This window comes from Amblyomma americanum, chromosome 1 (genome assembly GCF_052857255.1).
Source record: "Amblyomma americanum isolate KBUSLIRL-KWMA chromosome 1, ASM5285725v1, whole genome shotgun sequence".
In the NCBI taxonomy this organism is placed as follows: Eukaryota; Metazoa; Arthropoda; class Arachnida; order Ixodida; family Ixodidae; genus Amblyomma; species Amblyomma americanum.
Genome location: NC_135497.1, coordinates 203,346,215 through 203,354,241, shown reverse-complemented (window position 1 = coordinate 203,354,241; position 8,027 = coordinate 203,346,215). Strand labels below are relative to the sequence as shown.

The following is an 8,027-nucleotide window of genomic DNA, read 5'->3' as shown; positions in this document are numbered from 1 at the left end:
GATCTGCCAATATCCGCTTTTCAGATCTAAGGAAGAGAAGAACCTGGCGTCCCGGAGTCGGTCAAGGGCATCATCGATCCTCGGGAGTGGGTATATGTCCTTTTTGGTAACATTATTCAGTTTCCTGTAATCCACACAGAATCGCAACGTGTTGTCTTTCTTTTTCACCAGGACCACCGGCGACGCCCACGGACTTGTTGACGGCTGTATAACGTCGTCTGCAAGCATTTCATCGACTTGCGTCCTAATAGCTTCGCGCTCTTTAGGCGAAACGCGGTATGGACGCTGACAAACTGGTGGCGTGGCCGAATCGGTGACAATGCGATGCTTGGCTACCGGCGTACGTCCGACCTTGGAGCTCGCCGCGAAGCAATCTTTAAAATCAAGTAGCAGCGACGACAGAAGGTTCTTCTGATGAGGTGACAACTCCGGGTTGAGTTTAACCTTCTGAAGGGCGTTACTTGGTGCGGCATCGTCGTGAAGATTCACCTGTACGGGGAACAGATTCGGCAACCTATCTACGTCTTCGAGGAAGGCGACGGCCGTTCCCTTGGCGAGGTGCTGAATTTAGTTCGTGAAATTCGTCAGAAAAACTGCCGCACAGCCGTCATTCAGTTCAACAAGACCGCGCGCGATAGCCACACCCTTCTCGAGCAACACCGAAGGGTGACTGTCCGCAATACCTTCGTAGTCGTGAAACGAGTCGTTCCTCACTAACACCAGCACACTGGACCGTGGTGACAGCATTACGTCGTCTTCGACTATACGCAGAGCGTTGACTCCTGGACCTTCTGTATTACTGTGCGCCACGGCTTGCTTCGTCGAAAATGTGACTCGCGCCTCGTGTAGATCGATCACAGCACCGTTTGCCTGTAGAAAGTCGAGTCCCAGGATCAAATCTCTCGAACACTCGCTCAACACGACGAATTCACCCACGTAGATGAAACCGCGAATGCCGACTCGGGCTGTGCACCTTCCGGCCGGCCTAATGAGGTGACCCACAGCCGTGCGAATGCTAGGGCCCAACCATGGTGTCAAAACTTTGCTCAATTCCTGGGCGAGGGTGTGGCTCATCACGGAATAGTCAGCCCCAGTATCAAGTAAAGCGATGGTGTCAGTTCCGTCAATCGTCACACGCAAATCAGAAGTAGCGCGTCGGATGCTGTCGCTACCCTGCCCCGGTGAGGAATCAGCGTATCGGTATATCGGCGGCGGAGGATCTTCAGTTTTCCCGACAGCAGCGGCCTTGCCTCCGGAGATGGCTGGAATTAGTTTTCCCGGCGTGGACTGGGAGAACGCCGCTCAGGGTAGCCGGCGTCTCGGCGAGGGCTTGGGGAACGGTAACGCAGCGGAGATGACGACCTAGGATCGTAGCGACCGTATGTCCCAGGCCTCTGACGGGCCGACAGATGAGCTTCAATTTCGAATGGTCGTTCGCCATTCCGGGGGCAAGGGTCGTCGGGCGCGAAACCACGCAGACCCACTCGGCTGTACGGGCAGGCCCTGTAAAGATGTCCCGCCTCACCACAGTGGTAGCAAAGAGGCCGCCGGTGCGGTGCACGCCACACTTCACACTTCCGTGGCCGCTGATAAGCTGGTCGAGCAGGCACACGGGAAAGACCAGACTGCTGCGCTGCGTGAGTCGCGGTATTCACGTCATAGCCTGGCGTTGGGGCCCGGCAGAGGAGAGATGCATAGGTTGGTCTGACCTCAGTCTGTCTTGGGATCTCAGGCAGTTGTTGCTGCTGTGCTGCTAGGCGCACCTCGTTCCGGACGACTTCAGACAGCGATGTAACAGACGGCGCGCCGGGAGGCAGCTGGAGGGCTTGTAATTCCTCCCTGACGATCGACCTGATGAGGTCCCGTAAAACGGCCGCATCATTCCCTAGCGGCATCGAAGAAACATCGGGCCCAAGCGTGCTTACATCCCGATTGTATTGCCGGTCTCGTTGCAGGAGCGTCGTCTCCATGGTAGTCGCTTCCGTGAGGAATTCGGCAACAGTACGCGGTGGACTGCGCACAAGACCGGCGAAAAGTTCCTGCTTGACCCCGCGCATGAGGTGGCCAAGCTTCGTCTCCTCCGCCATGGATGGGTCAGCACGCTTGAAGAGGCGCGTCATGTCCTCTACATACATGCGGACGCTTTCGTTAGTCCGCTGGTTACGGGAGCGAAGCGCAGCTTCAGCTTTCTCCCGGCGGTCTGCGTTGGGGAATGTAGCTATGAAATGTGTCCCAGGTGGACAGGTTGCTCTCGTGGTTCTCGTACCATGACCTAGCGGAGTCCTCGAGCGCAAAATACACATTATGGAGCTTACGGTCGTCGCTCCAACCGTTGTAGCGGGCGACTCGCTCGAAGGTGTCCAGCCAGTCTTCCGCATCTTCGTACACGTCACCGTGAAAAGATGGCGGTGCTCGCGGCGTGTGGTAGAGGATGGGCGCCGGGAACCTACTGTCTGTGGCCATTTCCGGTGGGACCGTCGGTCGAGGCTGCGTCTTCCTCGTCGGGTTGTCAAGAGGCCCGAACTCAGTTGTCTCACCGCGGAGGCGGCGGCTTGGGCGCTGATGGACCGGTGTGAGTGCCATCTTTATCTCGTAGGCGTACGCAGGTCGGGAAGCGTACCCAGCACTGCTCCACCAGATGTGTAACAGTTGTTACACAGAAAAAGAACTGCAGCGGCTGAACGAAGGAAGGAAGGAAGGCCTAAGACGTTGCTGGCACATACCCACTACGGGGGAGTGGCCAAGACACAGGCGGTTAATTACTGGATACAGGAAAGTTTTGACGGGAAAAGGAGTGGTAATAGTATGTAGTCTGAGAGCTTGGAAGAGGGAAGGAAAGGGGTCCAGTTAACTTGGAAATCAAAGACGGGACAGTTGCTTAATGTGCGTAATAGTACACAATGCCTGTAATGTTGCAATGTCGTACTGACTGAGGGCGGTAAAAAGAAATTAGAATGGGAGTCGCTGCGTTTCTTGAAGAAAATTTTGCACAGCAGAGCGCACACTCCTGTCGCTTCGTCCAAGCAAAGAAGCGCCAATCGAAAGAACAACCGCGGAAGACACAGGCAAGCCCAGTTGATGAAATGGAATTTGCAAAAGACGCTTCCTCAAATGAGAGAAGCGGCGGCAGAACAGCAGGAAGTGATCTATTGTCTCAGGTTCGGAACAAAAAGGGCACAGTGGGGAAGCTGCCAGCCCAGATCTGTGAAGGTAGAAATTTAGAAGGGGAACCCGGCAACGCAAGCGCGTGAAAGAGACCTCTAGTCTGCGTGAGCGCCAGTCTTTGCTACTCCAAGGATGCAGAAGATGCTGATATTCGGGAGATGATGTAAGAGCCGAGGCAGCAAATTCCTGAAATATTGTGTAGCTGCGAAACCTCACCGCAGCTGTATATGCACACGATGGCAGGACAGCAACAATCGGGCCGCTGAGAGAGGCTCTTGCTAAGGAATCTGCAACCTCATTTAAGTGAAAGCCCATGTGACCGGGTACCCAAAGCAACCTTACCGAATTTAGATGGAGCGGAATCAGGAACTTAAAGAGGCGTAATGGCCGAGAGTCAGTGGGTGAGGATAAGGAAGAGCAAATGGACAGAGAGAGTCTGTCATAACCACGGCCTGGGAAACGGTAGATTCTAATTTTCGTAAGGCTAAGATTACTGCTAATAATTCAGCCAGAAAAATTGGAGTGAAGTCAGGAAGACGGAGAGAAAAAGACCAATCCAGTGAAGGCGAAAAAATTCCCACACCTGCCTTTTCGCGATCCTGCGAGGCATCGGTAGCAATAAGAACATGAGAGGGAAAGGACCTTAGGTGGTCCTGCAATAGACCCTGAAGAAGCGGGAAGGGCTGCAGCTTTGCATTTGATGGGAAAATGTCATCGAATTCAATCTGGACAGATGAGGAGTTGTTATATATTTGGCGGACATCTGTGAAATGAATATTTATGCAATCAAGGAGGGACTGCACGTAACATATCTGCGGGGTATGAAATCGAGACCAGGCAGCACTAAAAAAGGCAGAAGAACGAACGAACCAGAGAAACAGACCTACACTTCAGCGTCGTCTACTTCTAGAGGCTGCGATCTCTTTCTTCTTCTACTTCCGATCCTCGTGGCAATATTTTCGCCAAAAGAAAATAAACAAATAAGATTTAAAAACCATTCTTCTTTGTTTATAGCAACTAAATACAATAGAAACATTCTAATCATTTGTTTACGATTGAGGTTAGCAACTTTTTGGAATGTTTCGGTTTTTTTGTGCTCGTTTAAGTGGAGCGCACACGCTGGATGGCTACACTGTGTGGAGACGAGGTAAACGAGGTACAGATGCGAGCAGCTCTTTTTGGGCTGATCCTTCGTCCTATCGACTTCGTTTTTGTTTGAGAGTGGTTGAGCCTTTCGCTACTCTTTAGACTCGTCTCTCCATGGGGGTACTCCGTCGACTACTTCTGCTGAAGAAGTTACTCCTCATGAAGGTGAGAGAACTAGAAGAGAAGAGGAGCAGAAAAAGGAGATTCTGGGTCCATCTCGTATGGGAGGCGCGAAAAATGGAAGGCGAGTACCACATCTCGGTAAGTACGTTTTGGCTATTGCTAGCGGTTGACCAATGCACCATTTCGGAAATCGCAGCGCCGCGAAAAAACCTAGCGGGCGCGCGACGCATTATGGGAAAAATGAGCGAGCGCCGACCGGCCGGTCATCTTTCCTGTCTCCTGCGTTTGCATAGTTGTGGTGTGTGTGTGTGCGTGCTTTGTTTGGTTTGAGATGTCGTGTATTTTTTGGTGGTGGGCGGTTGCAGGTGCGCTATATTAAGTGTTACGTGCCTGTTGGTCACTTAGTGACCGCAGCCACTACTGCACGCGATGTCGTCGAAGTGCCGAGGGGGCGGTCAGACTTGTGTGCCTGGTTGCGACAACAACACGCTGAGAGACAAGAACGTTTCATTTCATGCGTTCCCTGCAAATGAAAAAGAAAAAAAGGAGTGGGTGAGAATTAACCGCCAGGGAAGTGCTGGTCGCTTCTCTTTGTGGCAACCTTCTAAGCACCACCGGATATGCGGAGCCCACTTCAACGCAAGTGGACGCCGTGGTTATATGGACCGGCTGCCAACAATTTTCCCCCATAAAGTCATCAATCAGCTATCTCTTTCCTTTAATACCGGTAAGTATATATATTCATACTGTTATTGCATATTACCATAACTTCCAAATCCTTTCCAGTCGCGAAACGCAAGAAGACGAGCTCCAAAACTGCCTCTGCCAGCCCGGTGCTCCTTCTGAACGAGTTGGAGATCGGCTGCGTAGTTGTCGTGCCCCAATGCAATCGAAGTAAGCGACGCTTTAACTGTGCCATCTTTTTTCTGATGCTTCGGCTTTGTGTGTACGCATTTTCATGAAAGCGTTTTTTTTTGTACGCAGAGAGCGACGCAGTTTCCAAGGAGCCCACCCAGCTGACCTTCGGTGCACCGGCTTCGCCTCGCACGGAAACGGAAGGTTAGTGGTGGTTAAAAATTGTCGCTTTCTTCATTCCACTATGAAAACTTATTTTTCGCTTTTAACGGACCCCTATCGCGCCCACTGATACCGAGGTCCACGGGTGTTGTGGCAACCGGAATATTTATAGCGAGCGGCTTCTTCATCCAGTGAAAACTGACAAAACTTTTTCCCGCGAAGCCAGTTTTCCGCGAGCTTTTGCAGCTAGCCATTGGACGTCTGCATGATAGGTTGCATGTTAGGAGTGGCAGAACCTCATGTGTTCTGTGACATAAATGTCATCAGTGATTTCTACCGTGCATATGTTACTACAGCGAGTTTTATGATAAACGCGGTACCTCTTCCACCAGTGCACGGCATTGTGAAACTTACCCATTTCATTTCTTTTTCCTCGACCTTATTCCCTTCACCCCAGCTTGGAGAAATGTCCCAAAAGTCAGGCTAGCCAAATTTGGCGGACTTGCTGGGTGCATGAAACCTAGTATTTATGTATTTTGGTTCACTACGGATACGGTCATGCAGCATGATTGGCGATTCCACACCAGTACGCTGGTAGCACAAGCTGCAACGTCGTCGAACTGCATGCTCAGGAGGGGAAACAAACAGCTCAGGAGGCTTAGAAGTATAACTGGATAGTATTGATCTGGACTTGCTGGTTGGTAGGCTGCTTGCACAGGTGGATCAGTGGAGTGAAAGAGAGTTGGGCTGTATGGCTTCGTTATCCTGGTTCTTTGTTGTCTGTATATCAATGTAAGCCGAGAGCAAAGGTTCAGAACACCCACTGTCGGCTGAAGTGACTATTTCAAAACCTGAAATCTGCATTAAAGCAGGGCCTAACTGTTCGCAAATCATTAAACAGTTCATTTTTTTTTAGGTGCCGACCACTCATACTCCATGGGGCCTCCAGACGAAGCATCTGCTGCCGCACTAAGAAAAGTCGCCCACCTTCTCGAACACTGCGAAAAACTCGAGCATGAAAATAGCTTGCTCAGCAAAGACAAATCTGAGCTCCAGAAAGAGGTCGAGGATCTGAAGTCTCAGCTGCACGATGTGAAAGTTGAGGCTCTCAAAGAGAAACTAAAACTAAAAGATTGTGTCTCCAAAGTTCACGATTTCGTTTCAGATGAGAAACGACTCGTGTTTTATACGGGCTTCAACTCCTTCAAAAAATTTGATGCGTTCGTTGAACATGTTGAATGCATGTACCAGGCACTGAAAACGGGTGCTGGCAGGCCACCAGCACTGACAATGAAAGAACAGCTTGTTGCAGTGCTTTGCAGGCTCAGAGTTGGCCTGCTAGAGCAGGATTTGGCATATCGCCTGAAAGTGTCTGTGGCGACCGTGAGTGCTATGTACTCATTTTGGGTTAATTTTTTGTATGAAATGCTAATCCAGGTACCAATGTGGCCATCACGTAACACAGTGTACCTGTTCATGCCAGACAATTTTAAAGAACTGTACCCATCTACACGCATTGTACTGGACTGCACAGAAATTTTTATCGAGAACCCATCTGACTACAAAACACAAAGCGACACTTTCAGCTCGTATAAGGGACATAACACCGCAAAAGGGCTCATTGGCATCACTCCAAACGGCTTCGTTTTTTTCGTGTCTAATCTTGCTCCTGGAAGACTTTCTGATCGAGAAATCACAAGACACAGTGGCCTGTATGAGTTGCTCGAGGAAGAGGACAGTGTAATGGCGGATAGAGGATTCCTCATTGAAGATGACCTCCGTCAGCTTGGAGTCAAATTAAACATGCCACCCATGTTGAATGGCCGCACGCAGTTGTCACTGGCAGATGAGTTAGCAACACGGCAGATAGCCAGTTTGCGAATCCATGTTGAGCGTGTCATCAGGGAAGTTAAAAACTTCAGGATACTCCGTGCCGTCTTTCCTAATGTTATGGCAGAGAAGCTGAACAAGATATAGAAAATTTGTTGTTATCTCAATAATTTCATGCATGAGCCCATTCTAAACCGATGAGCGATGGTGGCGTTTTTAATGTTTTGTATGTTGTGCATGGTCTACTGTAACGCAGTGGTGCTCAAACTTTTTCTTTCTCAGTTGAAGAAAGACCAACTTCATTTGGCTAAAATGCAGTCGGCTTCTGACAAGTTTCATTTATGTTTTGGCCAGCTTCGGTCACGGAGCCTGTCTTGGAAAGATTTGCTTTATGGAGGTTTAACGTCCCAAAGCGACTGAGGCTATGAGGGACCCCGTAGAGAAGGGCTCAGGAGATTTCGACCACCTGGGTTCTTTAACATGCACTGACATTGCACAGTACATGGGCCTCTAGAATTTTGCCTCCATCGAAATTCGACCGCTGCGGCTGAGACTTCAAAAGGTGCTGGCCGACATATTTAAAAGGGGTACGCAAACTGCACAGCACCTGAACAAATACTTAAATTCAGTTATGACTGGCTGTATAGTAAGATAGCAGTAAGCAGCTACAGCATTAGTCCCAAAATACTTTGCTAAGGCGGATGAAGACATGCATAAACATAGGTGCTTGGGGAATCTAGGAAGTT

The 8,027-nt window shown here is 50.1% G+C and overlaps 1 pseudogene; it reads left to right on the top strand.

Moving 5' to 3' along the window:
• Nucleotides 1–6,466: 6,466 nt before the first annotated feature.
• On the top strand, nucleotides 6,467–7,482 carry LOC144115447 (uncharacterized; annotated as a pseudogene).
• Nucleotides 7,483–8,027: the final 545 nt, after the last annotated feature.